This window comes from Cicer arietinum, chromosome 2 (assembly GCF_000331145.2).
Source record: "Cicer arietinum cultivar CDC Frontier isolate Library 1 chromosome 2, Cicar.CDCFrontier_v2.0, whole genome shotgun sequence".
Taxonomy (NCBI): domain Eukaryota; kingdom Viridiplantae; phylum Streptophyta; class Magnoliopsida; order Fabales; family Fabaceae; genus Cicer; species Cicer arietinum.
Genome location: NC_021161.2, coordinates 13,839,766 through 13,856,045, shown reverse-complemented (window position 1 = coordinate 13,856,045; position 16,280 = coordinate 13,839,766). Strand labels below are relative to the sequence as shown.

Sequence of the window (16,280 nt, the reverse complement as noted above, 5' to 3'; positions counted from 1 at the left end):
GTTGGACATCTTGTCTCGCGTTCAAACTCGAGACTTCACAGTAGTGTGAGTTAATTATGGTGGAATTTGCCATCTCTTCTAAGACAAAAAAAAAGTTGTACATTTAACTATAATATGTTCTTCATTTTATTTAAATTATATTAGTTTTGAAACATTAGATTTATAAATTTATGTACTTTTTGATATTTTCAATTTGATATGTTCATCGTAATCGTGTCAATCTCACCGTCAATCTAAACATGCACTAATTGATATTGTGTATTTTGCGATTTATTATAACATTCATTTGTGAATGGTAGTTTGTTTTAAAAAGCAATGAAATAATTGTTCACGTATGCAAATATAGGTGGCATATATGAAAAGCACACTACAAAGTAAAATAGAAATTTCTTAAGCTTCAACAACCGTAAATAATAACAATGTTTTTTACATATTAAAAATGTTAATTTCACACAATTGCAAGGTCAAAGAAAAATTATTTGACACAGTCAAGAAACTTCAAGAGTGTGTTAAAAAAATTATAGGCAAAAAACGTTTGTAGATGTTTAAGATATAGATAGTTTCGAGTCAATAGTGAAATAGTTAGAAGTTATTCATTTTCAAATATTTAATTTTTTTTGTTTCGATTAAGATTTATGTTTCTTTTTTAATTATAAAACAAAAATGTTATGAGAGACGCATTCAACATCGAAGGGAAAAAAATTCACCCCTATGCAATGATAGTTATATATGATCTTGAACAATAATTGACAACAAATAAACAATATTATTGAAGTAACTACGAACCGAAAATATGTTACAAAAATGTTAATTGAGAATGTGTTACACATAAGATAAAATGTTAACTGAAAATATGTTACAAAAATGTTAATTGAGAATGTGTGTATGTAGTCGAACTTGCATTGGAATTCTTTGAAGATATTGGATGTTTTGGTTTTTTTTTTGTGAGTTATTGAAATTAAAGTTGTGATGATTAATTAAAGTCTTTAAATGTATTGTGATTCATGAGATTATAAATATTAAAGCTGAAATTGCATAACTTATATAATAGTTGTATTACGATGGACAAGTGAATAGAACTTGGAGTTCTGTTTAATATAATATTATAATAGAATTTTTTTTTTTAAATTTGAATAAACCACAATATAAAAAAAATCATGTCTATAGAGTTGGATTCAGAATGTGTATTCGTGACTACAATCATAATTTTGTCATAGTTAAAACTCAATGGTTTTCTCCTATGTGTTTAGTTATGGTAGGTGAAACTTATGGATTTCTTCATGCTTTGCAATTAGTTCAAGAGCTTCTGATAGAATCAGTTGACTTCGAGTTGGACTCCAAATATGTAGATGATAAGTTCCATCAAGTTTAAGTGGATGTTTCAAAGACTGGTGCTATTATATTTTATTGTCGTTTTATTTTCTATTTCGTCTTTAAAAACTCAGATGTAGAATCAGTCAATGAGATAGCTCATGCTCGAAGAAGTGAAGCCACTTATACAACCAAGTGGATCTTAGTCTCATAGTATAGTTACTCCAAAAAGTAACAATTTGAGGTAATACAACGGAAAACCACTAAGGTGCAAAAAGCTCTGAGTACCATAATTTCTAAAAAGATCACAACAAAAATTTCAAATAAAACCATATCAAAAATCAAATTATAAATATGAATTAAAAATTAATAACTAACCATACCTAAAGATATACATCATAAGATTTTTATATATATATATAATAGTCAATTTTGAATTTTTTTTTGTTTTATAAAAGGTTGCTTATAGTATATAATTTATAATAATTAGATGTTGAGCTGCGCTTTGTGCTGGTGAATTTAATATAATATTAATTTAGGTGAATTATTAATATAATCGATGAAATAAACCAATTTTTTACATAATTTTTTAAAATTTTAAATGGTTAATTTGTCAATTTAATCTCCAATAATTGTTTCTAGAGACTATTTTTATTAAACATTTTCAAAATCAATATCAATATCATTTTCACATTTAGTTAGTTGCAACAACTATATTCAAAATTTTCTACAATTTTTGAAGTTAAAGTGGTGATTCTTTCATATTATCTTATTAAGACAAAAAATAATTTTTTTTGAGTTAGTGTATTTATTTAGAATCCGGTATTCATATTCATGTGATGTCACCATCACTTGAAATGGAAAGATCAAATAACATTCAATGTTTTTTTTAAAAAATAAATAAAAATAATAGTTTATTTTTCTTTAGATTTTGTGATTCACCTAATTCCTCTAAATTCATAAAAACCAGCAAAATACTTATCTACTTTGGATTTTTAAGATCATATTTTTTTTATCAGAGTAAATATAATATCAAACAATAATTAGTATTAAAGAAATATATAACTTATATGTCAATAGTTTTAGTTTCACTCTGAAAACTCTCTTATTTTTTTTCTTATAATTTTCAGATTCTGAATTTGCATATTCTCTTATCAGACAGTCTGGATGAAGGGAACAAACTTAAGTTCATTTGCTCTTTCTTGAAATCCTATTCCTCTTTTACCATTCCTACTAACACCATAAATCATAGATGCATATATGCTTCTTTGCATACCATTATCAAGAAAATCTTAAAATACTTCTTCATGCTTATTAGAGTTACATGTGGTATTTTCAATCGATGTTGAACTATATATGTGGTTCTTCGTGTAGGCACTTTGCTAGTAAAAAAAATGTATTTCATGTGACTGTCTCAGATTGTCACGAATTTTTTTCCCTAAAAATCAGGGAACATGACTCCCTTAGAAGGAACTTCTTACATGACTCGATCCTCAAAATTCCAAATTCCTTCGTTTAGTCCACTTTTTTAAATTTTTTATTTCTTTTTTTAATTTTTCATATTCTCAAAAAAAAAATCTAAAAAAGGTTGCGTAACCTTTATTTGATTTTTAGAATACTTTGGTTGTATTTTTATATTTTTTAGATTTTATTTGATAGGATTTTTGATTTTCCACCTCAACTTTAGTGATAAGGACATTGTTGGAATTTTCAAAATTATGTTGTTGCATTGCATTGTTATATTCTCATGACGCATCACTAGGGCTAGTTTGGTGAATCTGCATTCCCTAGATCCTTAAATAGATAATATTTTTCATTTACTTCGTAGACTTAATAGAGCTGTTAGAGCTAACTAGTTAGGTAGTGAAACCGATTATGCGTTCAATCATACCTTATTTGACTTTGATTTTGAGTGAGTTCCCTAATCAAAATATAGATAATAGAATCTTAAGACAACTTGATGCACCTGATGTCACTTATAATGCATTGTGTATCAAATATCCTAAAGTTATTGTACCATTTGAACTTAAATATGGTTTATTACACTTGTTTCCAAAGTTTAATGGTCTTGCACGTAAGGATCCCCACAAACACTTGAAAGAGTTCCATGTTCTATGTTCTACCATGAAGCCTCAAGAAGTCATAGAGGATCATACCAAGCTGAGAGCCTTCCCAAAAAGGATCATACCAAGCTGAGAGTCAAGGACTGGTTGTACTACTTTCAGCCAAGTTCTGTTACAAGTTGGAATGATCGGAATCAAATGAAGAACCTTCCCATTCTCACTTCAAGATGTTGCCAGGGATTGGTTTGTACTACCTTCAGCCAAGTTTTGTTACAAGTTGGAATAATCGGAAGAAGCTGTTCCTAGAAAAATTATTCCCTACCTCTAGAGTTGCTTCAATTAGAAAAGAAATATGTGGCATTAGGCATATTGAAAGAGAATCCTTGCATGAGTACTGGGAGAGATTCAAGAAGTTAGTGGCTAATTGTCCTCGTCACTAGATTTCTGAACGATTTCTTTTCTAGTATTTTTATGAAGGTTTGTAACCTATGGATAGAAGCATCCTGGATGCTTCTAGTAGGGAAGCACTTGTAGATAAGACCCTAGAAACGGAAAAAGCCTTGATTGAAAACATGTCCATTAATTCTCAACAGTTTACAACCAGACGCAATTCAACAGTGTCGACAAAGGGAGTGAACCAAATTCAAGCTTCTTCCCTCAAGAATCTAGAGAACGAACTTGATGAACTTAAATATTTAGTGACAAAAAAGGTAGTAGGTAAAACCCAAGTAACAAAGGTTTGTGGTATTTTCACTTCTGCAAAGCATCCTACAAACTCATGTCCGACATTGCAGGAAGATCTGATTGTTGATGCTTCTCAAGCATATGCAGGAACCATATTTAATCCTCAAGCCAACAATGATCTATCATCTAAGAGGTACAATCCTTGTTTGAGAAATCATCCCAACTTGAGATGTGTGAACTCAACAACACAACATAAACCTAAGCATCAGTAGCAAAACAATGTGCAACAACAATAGTAAAACAACACACCTTCATTAGAGAACCTTGTCAAATAGGTGGTTGTCAAAAAAATCTTCAATTTCAACAAAGGAAAAATTCCACCATTCAGAATTTGGAGACAAAAATTGGACAAATGGCCACTTCTATCAATCAAATGCAGACTAAGGGGTCAAGCCAACTACCTGCCCAGACAGTAGTAAATCCAAATGTTCCTAATTTTTGTGCAATTACCTTGAGGTATGGCAAAACTGTTGAAATACCAAAGGTACCTGAACTGCTATTCTAAAAAATAACAAAGTTGTTGAGGATTTTTTTGTCCTAGAGTTTATTAATGTTGAGTAAGATATACCACTTCTTTTCCCTCAAAGGACAGTGAAGACTAAGAAAATGTACGAGGTAGATCGGGACAAGGAGATATTGGATATATTTAGGAAGGTGAAAAGCTACATGTGATTATTTCAGCTAAAATTGAAGATAAACAACACAATTGAGTGGACCTTGGTTGATATTCTTGATATTAGCTCGTCCATGTTGCATGGTATGTCACATTATTAATATCTTGATGGTTTTTTAGGTTACTTTCATATCCATATTGCACTAGAGGACAAAGAAAAGACCACGTTCGTTTGCCCCTTCGGCATGATTTCCTATAGGAGGATGCCCTTCGGCCTATGCAGTGCTCATGACACTTTCCAACGATGCATGGTTAATATTTCTGTTGATTTTATAGAAAATTGTATAGAAGTTTTCATGGATGATTTTAATGTGTATGGTTCCTCATTTGATGCATGCTTGAATAGTTTAGATAGAGTTTTGCATATATGCATAGTTTAAGGACACATGATCTATAAGAAGGGGATCAAAGTGGATCTTGTCAAGATTGATGTGATTTCTAATTTGTCTTACCTATCTTGAGTCTGCGAGTTTCATTCTTTTCTTGGCCATGTATGTTTTTACAGGCGCTTTATCAAGGACTTCAACAAGATAGCTCTTCTACGGTCAAATTTGCTGCAAAAAAATGTCACTTTTCACATTTGATGACAAATGTAAGAAGTCGTTTGATTGCTTAAAGATAGCGCTGACCCCTACTCCATCATTCAACCACCCAAATTGACCCTCCCATTTGAAATTATGTGTGAAGCATCTAATTATGAAATGGGAGCAGTACTTGCACAAAGGGTTGACAGCGTTGCCCATGTTATTTATTATGCTTCTACGACTTTAGATTCTGCACAAGCTAATTATAATACCATCGTAAATGAACTCTTAGCTATTGCTTTTGCTCTTGATAAGTTTAGATCATATTTGCTAGGTTCCAAGCTAGTTGTTTTACTAACCATGCAACATTGAAGTTCTTGCTGAAGATACCAGAAGCAAATTCGAGATTGATTCGGTGGAATTTGTTGCTCCAAGAGTTAGATTTGGAGATTAAAGATAAAAGTGAAGTTGAGAAACTGGTGGCAGATCACTTGAGCAAAATAGAAATGGATGAGGACCCCACCCCTATTCATAATGACTTCCCTAATGAGCAACTATTACAATTGTGTGAAGTAACTCTGTGATTTATTGATTTAGTTAAACTATCTAGTTGTTGGAGTCTTTCCTACAAATGTATCTAGAGCACAAATGCACAAACTTAAAAGTAATGTCAAATACTATGTGTGGGATGATCCATGTCATGCCTCTCAAGTAAAGGGACATTTTGGTCCTCCACGAACACCAAGAAAAGTCTTAGATTCGGGTTTCTTTTGGCCCACTTTTCTTAAGGATACTATGAATACTTACCGAACTTGTGAACATTGTCAAATAGTAGGAACAATAATCACTTGCATGAGTGAGATTCCTCAACAATCTTTGCTTTTCTGTGAGGTATTTGAAGTTTGGGGCATTGACTTTATGGGCCTTTTTCTTGTATCTTTTGGTTTTGTCTAAATTTTACTTGTTGTTGATTATGTTTCGAAGTGGTTGGAGGAAATACCCACTAGGGCTAATGATTCAAAACTTGTTGCAGGTTTTTTCAGGGCATATATTTTCGACATATTTAGAATACCCCGAGCCATCATAAGTGATCAAGGCATTAATTTTGGAAACTGATACATGGAAGCTTATGAGATGATTTCTAGGAAGGAATTCTCCATTTGCCCAAAAGTTTTATTGTTCAAGTCCCGTCTAAAAATTATGGTAGGGAATCTTCGATCCAAGTAGATTGCCTCTTTTTTTGTTCTAACACTTTTCCTCATGGTGTAGTGGAAATAAAAAATGAAAATACTAACAAAATGTTCAAGGTGAATGGGCAACGCCTCAAGCTATTCCTTGAGAGCTTTGTACTTGAAGATGCAACCATAGAAATTTTTTTTTTTGTAAAACTTCACCTACATTGGGGTTTGAACAAAGAGTTCCTTTTCCTTACTCTTATTTTATACTTGTTACTTTCATTGAGGACAATGTGTAATTTAAGTGTTGGGGTATCATTTAGGATTTTATTTTGTTCAAAATATAAATAAATAAATAAATGTAATTGCATAGCATGATTGGGTTTGTGGGTTTGTGGCATGATTGGGTAGTATCTCTACATTCTTGGTACAATAAGTTGGATTAGAACGCATAATTTTGTATCATTTGTGATAGATCATTAACTATTTTTCCATTTTTCCATTTTTCCATTTTCTTTTTCTTGTGTGTGATGTCACTCATGATTGCTAGTTACACCATGACTTGACTCTTGTCCGCATGCATATACTGAAATGATCTACGCATTTGTTTCTTGTTAAGTTACTGGCCAACTAAGCTTACCCTTCAATTATGCCTTTGTTTAAGTCCATTTGAGTCTATTTATCCCATTATTTGCTATAGAGCTCATTACAAGCCTAAAATTAAAAATAAAAAATAAAAAATTCAATTGACCCAATCTTGGGAATAAATGAGTCCTTCTTTAAGTAAGCGTGGTGGTGCTCAACTTGTTTGTTTGAAATCGCATGCATTGCTTTACTCGGAGAACAAAAGCTTAAATGTTGGGGAGTTTGATCGATGCAAATTTGGTACATGTTTCTAGCTTTGTACTATTACATTTAAGAAACTCTTTTTATTCTAGATTAGCTTTTTATTATGTTTCTAAACTTAGGGTTAAAATTGAGTTTTAAAATTACTATTTGCATATTGACCCCTGTTCGCTCTGTAGGTCATAACTTGAGCTTTGGATATCGGATTGGCGCATGATAGTAGGCATTCGAAAGCTAAAAATCAGATTTACAACTTTTATGTTAGAGCAAAAGCTCAATTTCAAACTTTACTTCTAAACTGCAGATTATGTGATCTGGGCTATTTTGTAATCATTTTTAGTAGCAGACCGCTTGATTAAATAAGTAAAAGTACAATACAAATTATAACTCTTAATTATTGGTATCATCTATCAAAACAGGATTTCTCCCAAATTTGAACTTCAAAACTCATTAACCTATAATAATTGCGATTTCACAAATGTAGAGCCAAACCAGTTAAATACAAACAACAAAAGAGGTGAATATTGAAATTATGTTAATAGTATAATATAAGTAAGGAGAACACACAAACAATAATAATAGACCGTAACATAATCACACTATGATATATCAAAATATTTAACCAAATAGTACCATATTATAACATCAAAGTGACTCAAGTAAAATAATTATCTCATTATAATGAGCATCAAATCATCTAAGAGTAATTATTATTACTTTTGAAACATATCAATCACAACAAAATAATCATAAGGAAATGCAATGCTATGCATGAATTTAAACTCTACTTCACAATCTAATATAATTCTAACTTTGAAGTACTTAGTTAGGAGACTTGATACTATGCCACCATCTCGGTGGAAAGACAATTCAAATTGACCCTTACATTTGGAGTGCCACATCTATGCCCTTACATTACATAAACTCATCACAAATTTATAGCATCACTATCATCAATCATACCTCATCAAATAAACTTATCACAAATTTATAAAATCACAATTATTAATCATACATCATCACCATCACATAAAATCATCCCAACGCATCCATATTTTATTATCACATCGCATAAACTCATCTAATCAAACATATACATAAAATTAATTCGACACTTAATATCACAATAATATCAAATACCACACTTTTAAAGAAATTAAATCAATCAACACCTTACAAATATTTATATTCTATATTTTAGTCTCACAATTTTCATATTTCCAGATTAATTAATTTTTCCTTCAAAGAGTTATTGCTGTACTAAGCGAGTCCTGGATGAATCGTAGGAAAATATGGTTTTTCCGTTCATCTCACAATATATTATACTCATGAATTCAAACGTTCTTTTACCCCTTACTTTATTTTGACGCTTTCACACGTGAATACAAGTCAACAAGAAAAAAGTGTTTGTTCCTTAACTCCTTGTCCTTCAACCGATCTAACTCGATAGTTTATGCGTAAATGTCAAAAATAAATTATGAGAACACAATCTAAAAACTAAATTTCGAGATTCGGTCAAGGGAACTTACCATAAATCAATCAATGGATAACATAGCCACTATTTACACAGTCGTTTTGACGTTGATTTCACTCAAATCGTATTTACGGTAAAGAAGAACGGGGTAAAATAAGGAATTCCATAAACGAAGAAGTTGGGTATTAAAGATAGATTGAGATGGTTAAAAATATGGAAAAATATGTTGAATTGACTAACTAAATGATTGAAACAGAATACCAAACTTTGGACGAAAACAGAAAAAGTTTTCTGAAATAATTATCGATCACTGGTGTCAAACGATAGGCTTGTTGTTTTGTTTCCTCTTTGCTTTTACCGTTGTTGTCCAACTCCCTTCCTTTTCTATTTTATTTTATTAACAACTATGATTCACACATCGGTCAAATCCATTGGTCCCCTTATTATTTTTTGTTTTACTATTATTATTTTTATTTTTATAAAACAAAATTAATAGTTACTTAATCTCATTTTTAATATTCCTCCAAACATCATTTAATTTTTAAAACATCACTAATATCTCATAACTAATATGTGATAGATTATTGTAATTAAAATAATTAACCTTTTAAAAAAAAATACATAAAAACTCTCATATTCAACATAGTTACTATAATTATACTTATTTTTCAAAACACTCGCATTAAAATACTATCATTATTAGAGAATAGTCAAAATCACAAAATAAATAAATATAAGATCAACACTTTATATTAATTACTAAATCATAATAAAATTCTATAAAATCACAATTTCATAACAAGTATAACAAAATAAAGGGAATCAAACACAATATTATCATTATCTCAAGATAATTATTTATAAAATATATATATAAAAACAAACAATAGTTTAAATTAATTAAAATATAATTATGTGCACATTTAACATCAGTCAAACGCACATGAAAATATCACATTAATTACTCACGCACATATACACGTAAAATCACATAAAATCTTATTCTTTAAAATATTTCACTAAAATACTATTATTTTTAGAAGAATAATAAAATATAATATTTTTTATTTATATCATTCATTTAGTCTAATGTGTACAAGATTAGAATAATAGAAAGCACGCATATGAATAAAATTAATATTATAATTAATCAATATATATTATAAAATAATTTTAAATACAAATTAATTATTTAAAATCCTATTTGATTGATAAAATAATTAATCATAAAATTTGGGGTGTTACATCACGCACATTAGATGCAGAAAGGAAGATTATTTCTTGCCACGCTTATCAGATGCATATTATTTCTTGTTGATTTCATCAAAGGCAATTTAACTATTGCATTTCTTTGTGTTTCTAGAGGCAGCTGAGACGCAACGTGGTTTCGTGTATCAGACTTAAAGAAATGAAGTGAGGAGAACTCGTGTTGTATCTTCGTCGAGTTATCAGATGATACGCTAAGAGTCTATTAAACAAATATTTGATCTCGAACCCGCGCACTTAATCACAATGTTAGAGCATTAAATTGTCTCCACAAACGATTTAGTTATCATCAAAACAAGTGGGACCATATTTCTTCAAATCGACTCGGTTCCAACAACCTTCCCTATTTTGATGACAAACATCTATTTTGTAAACAATTTTTTGAGATAAAGAAAACAATGAGATAATATAGTAATAACAAGTTACAATAAAACTCTCTTTTAGAATATGCATGTTCAATTCATAAGATGAGATATATTTTAACAGAGTATGAAAATGCATTAATGAAAAAAGTTTACAAAAAGAAATTTATTGTTTATGATTTCTCAACAAAAAAAGCATGTGAGATTTATTAACTCTGATCATATCTATTAGGAGTGAAACTTGTGCAGATAAATTTATGTAGTTTACCATCCAGTTTTATTTTAAAAGTCTTTTATTGCAACATAATTAATCTTCGTCATTTTATATTTCATTGATGTATTTATTCCCTTTGCGTTTTTGCTAGACCTTCCAATACCTTTTGTATTACAACTCATTTTCCTATTTTGCAACAAATATTTTGTGTTAAAATTATTGTTAGAGTTAAAAATACCAACTTATTTCAGATGCATGTCTCTCTCTAAAGTGATTGCTCTCCATTCCAATTTTCTTAAAAACAATCGATAAATGATATTTGTGTATAAAAATTATTAATCACAAAAATACTTTAATTTTTTTAACATTAATTTTTTTAATAGTGAACAAATATTTTTTATAATCAAATTAAGCTTGGAAAAATTAACCGTATATTTCTAATACTATTTGTAGCATTGACAAGAAAAATTTGAAAATCTAAGCAGATAATATATAGTATGATTACAATGTAATGAAATGTTCATTAGTTTGGATTAGACTTGACTTGATTAGTAATTCATTTCCATACAACTATCTCTAAGAAAAGTTTGTTAATATTTAAGACATAAGAAATTTCAAGTAGTGAAATACTTAGAAATAATTCATTTCCAAACAACTATCTTTAGTATTCTTCATCTTTATTTTATTTTGATTATGATATGTGTTTTTTTAATTATAAAAAGAAAACAAAATGCTAACATTCAATAACTTAGAAAAATACTCACCTCCTATATATGGTCTTCAACAATAATGACAATAAAGGAACAATGTTATTGAAACATTTATGGACTAAGAATCTGTCAGACGTTGAAATTAGTATGACTTTGTTTCATTTTATAATGTCTTTATCTATTGGTAAGTGACTTGAATCAAACATAAGAATGTGGTTGAAAATCAACGGTTGGATCTTAATGTGTGATAAATAATGCATTGAAGATATTGAGTAGATTGTTTTTTTCTATATGAGTTATTGAAATAAAAAGTTTGATAATTGATGAAAGTGTTAATTGTATTGATTAGAGTTAAAGTTGTTAAATGTATGAAATTATTGTATTTGAATTGCAAATGAAATAGTTTGCACTATATTTGGTGAAACAAAATATAATTGAAGCAAAACATGAAAGAAGTAGTGTGATTTTAGAGGTACCACATTGATAAGAGTTAAAGTTGTTAAATGTATGAAATAATTGTATTTGAATGGGCAAGTGAAAGAGTTTGCTTTATATCTGGTGAAACAAAATATAATTGAAGCAAAACATGAAAGAGTGAGTGTGATTTTAGAGGTACCACATTGATAAGAGTTAAAGTTGTTAAATGTATGAAATAATTGTATTTGAATGGGCAAGTGAAAGAGTTTGCTTTATATCTGGTGAAACAAAATATAATTGAAGCAAAACATGAAAGAAGTGTGATTTTAAAGGTGTCAAATCACAATTTTTATAAGTTAACAAATTTTGGAATATGTGGCGTACATATAGATGAGTTGTGGTCATTAGAAATCAGATCTTTGTTTTAATTAATTATCATAGATTTTAAATATCAACTCCAAATTATATCAAGATCAATAAATTTGAGATGCATTAGAAGAAAATCACTATTATGAGCAAAATAACATTTAATTCAATAAAATAAATTATATGTTTAACATGATTTCCTTATTAAATGTGCGAATGCAAATGATATCGAGAGATTTAAATCAATGTTCAAACTAGTACTGGGTCCACAAGTAAAGCTTTAATATGTGTCTTCATTAGTCCTTCAAAATGTGTGTAGTTATCTTTATCTTTGTAATAAACTTCAATGAAACGTGCCAAGTTAAGAACGGAAGTTAATAGAGGCAATGGAACTTTAGTTTGCATAAGACTATCCTCATTTATATCTTTCCATGCATTGTCAATTCCCTTTTCGCATTCTTGAATAGCAGCTTCTCTATTTGTATCATATTGTCTCATAAAACATTTCAGGAATGAGGAAACATGCCCTCTTTTTTGTTCAAACTGTACATCCAAAAATATTATTAGTTAGATATTGATATCATCATATATGATAAAATTATATATTTAAAATTATAAAGGCTAAACACTTACAATGAAAATAAATTAGATTTTATTATTCACATATTAATTCTTAAAGTTTTACACTAATATCTACGTAGGTATAACTGAACAAATGTTTAAACCTTGTCTACACTTTGAGTTCTTAATTAATCATTGCACTCATTTTTTATTTTAGAGAAACCTTTTTATAGTTAAGTAAATTAAATAAATAAAATATAAAATTAAATACCTCGTTCGACACTATTTCATCATTTAGCCTACAAACAAGAGCTGCACCGTTTACAATTTTTGGCATATTAGTGACCCAATTGAAGGCGTCCTGTGTGGCAATATCTCCCATACCAATGTAAGAAGTTGCAGACAACACTGGATAACCGGATGTTATCCTTGATATGGACATGTACTCTTCTATTGTTGATACATAGTTATTGCTCAACCATCTTGCCTCAGTCATGTAAGCTTGGACTATTTTTTTGAACTGCCATCACCATGCAATATAAATTATTAATCGGATAAGCACCAAAAAGAAAAATTATTTATGTTATGATGGCAAATTGCTTTATTATTTAAAGCGCATAATACAGATAAAAAATAAACTATACTTAGATTTTACCGTATAGGATAATTCTCTATTTTTGTATAGAAAAAAATAAACTTCACTAATAAAAGTTTTGAAAGAAAATTTTGTTGAATTATTAAAGCGCATAATACAGATAAGAACATATACTTAGGAATCGCCTATTTAGAGAATGATATTCTATACATCTCACATGAACTCTTCCCAAAAGATGAATAATAAATTATATTACATTCTAGTAAGTATATAATAGTCTTTTAGAAATTAATTTGTATTATAATGAGTGAGAACGACATTAGTAATCTTTTCATAACATTTTATTTGTAAATTAAGCGTACATTTTCAACAATAATCTTTTTACATGAAAACATTTTCACAATGTTAAAATCAACTATTGATCAACAGTTGAATAAAGTTGAATAATAATAATAATAATAATAATAATAATAATAATAATAATAATAATAATAATAATAATAATAATAATAATAACTCGTACATCTTTTATGAAGTAGTTTAGGGTATATAGTCTTCCTTCTTTCATTATTTCTTGCTCTATTTCCTCGTAAACATTTAAGAGAGATTTATAAAGAACCTTCATGTAGTTCGAAAGATCATCCAAGCAACTAATATCCCACCTGAAAATTTATTTGAAAATTGAAAGAATTAGCCCCTATAATTAGAAATAAAACTGAAAGTCATTCTTTAAATTTTCGATACAAAGTTTGAGAATTGAATAATCACATTTTTTAGTTCTAAATTTTTTTCAATAGTTTGAACATTTCTAATATTGTGTATATACATTGATTTACCTTTCAACTGCCTTGGTAAAAAGTTCTAATTCATCAACAGTTCCGTATGAGTCGTATGTATCATCAATAAATGATAGGTGGGCGATTACTTTTGACATCATTTTTCTTGCTTGAGAATATTGGGGCTCAAAATATATTGACATACTCCAAAAGCAACATTCTACTATTCTATCTCGTGCAAACGGTAGTTTTCTAGTGATGCCCAACTCCTTCGACCATCTATAAAGATCCCAAATAAGGTATTAGCCACTTTAATATTTTCTTATGTTACAAATTAACGAGTGTGTGATTTAAAGTACTTACTTGCAAATATTTCCAAATTCCTTTTGATGTAGGCTTTGGAGCATATTAAAATCTAATTTTGCCAACCTGAGTAAAATTACATTATGGGAAGTATCTTGTTCGTAAATGGAAATGTAGTGTCGTGCCTCTAGCCTAGGCAAGTTTTTGACGAGAGACGACGTTAAGCTATGTTTCACTTGTGCTGCAAGATAAGGGCTCAATTGAGTGGAAATGGACTCCAGGTGAGTAGAAGTGAAAGCCAAGGCCTCTTCTAAAATTTCCTCTCCATGAATCATCATATGTGAGGCTTCGAACAAGCTTAACATCCCTTCCACATCTTTGATGAGTCCTTCACTAAAGTTTCCTTGCTCGTCTTTGAATTTTTTGAACACTTCTGCAATTTTTATTAAACAACCACAAATATTGAATGTTCAGTAAAGTCAGTAACAATAAAAAAAAATCAAAACAAGAGAGCAAGAAATTGATAATGTATAGTATGATTACAATGTAATGAAATGTTCATAATTTGGATTAGAGTTGACTTGATTAGTTTTGACACCCCTAATATTATTTGATATCATTTATCATATTCTTTGCATGTATGTTAAAAACTCGTATAATTAATGTGACCAGAATGATCAAACAGGTTATGAAAGTAGTTATTTCACATTTAGTAATTTAGACAAAAAAAATTAGTCATCGGAGTTAAAAACACATAGATTGATATGCTTCTCTAATATAGATGTTATCAAAATTTATTAGCAGTACTAATTTTGAGAAAAATTTCATATATTTTTTCTTTTAAATTTCCCTCTCTAATTTTTTGATGGTGTCTTTGTGGCTAGTTATTTTGCCTTCATATAAGATAGTTTGAAGACCAATATAACAAACATTGAACTTTAAAAGTTGGAGACATATATATATACCAGGTGAAACGTAAAGTCATTGTTGCCTTAACACCCTAAATAGCACAGCAAGAGAGTGAATGTTATCTTCGAGAATTATTTCACCATTTTCAACATAACTTTTATGAATATGTTGTAACACTTGATCGATCTCATGTTCAAAATGATAGCTCACACCCAAACGGCATATTGAATCGATCAACTTGACTTTTGTGAAGGGCTTCTCAATATTAGTGGCAAGCATGTTTCTCACTTGGTTTTTTAGTTTATCAATTTCTGCCACAATATTCAAATCGAGTTCCTGCATGAGTTGAAGAAAACCTTGTTCAGAATCAAGTAGTCAAAATATACATCAAGAACAAAAAAAAAAAAAAAACTAACTAATACCTTAGATTCTGAAGCATATAGAAGGAAGAAATCACCCCAAACACTAGGGGGATAATCTGCAACATTTCTAGGGAGGTCAGGTTTGGAATTAGGATTGAAGCTAGCTGCTACAACAGACATATTTATGTTTTCAAACAAATTTGACGTTTAATCAATGTATGATCGATCTTCTTTTACAACTCTAAGGTGTGGTTGGGTAATGAACATGTCAATTTGATATTGTTAGATAATGTTATTATATATTAGTAGTAAGGGTATTTTAGACATCTCTGTTCTTTTATATATATACTCATTGTAACTTTATTAACTTAAGTTTGGTTCATTCTATGTTATGAAACCCTAGAGTGGTTGCCTCTTTTCATTGTTAACATGGTATCAAATAGCTTTGGTTGATTTTGAGATCTACTGTAAAGAAGAGAAATATTATTTTGATATGAAAGGCAACCACCTAAAGAGAAAAGAGAAGAGTAACCCTGTTCTCGATTTTGTTAAATCAGTCTCACAAAAACATCAATTGCACATTCGTTAACCGTTGGATCAGACTGATTTTTGGATCACAGGTTCGCAAC

The 16,280-nt window shown here is 29.5% G+C and overlaps 1 pseudogene; it reads right to left on the bottom strand.

The window, feature by feature from the left end:
- Positions 1 to 12,394: 12,394 nt before the first annotated feature.
- Positions 12,395 to 15,831, bottom strand: LOC101489482 (probable terpene synthase 2; annotated as a pseudogene).
- Positions 15,832 to 16,280: the final 449 nt, after the last annotated feature.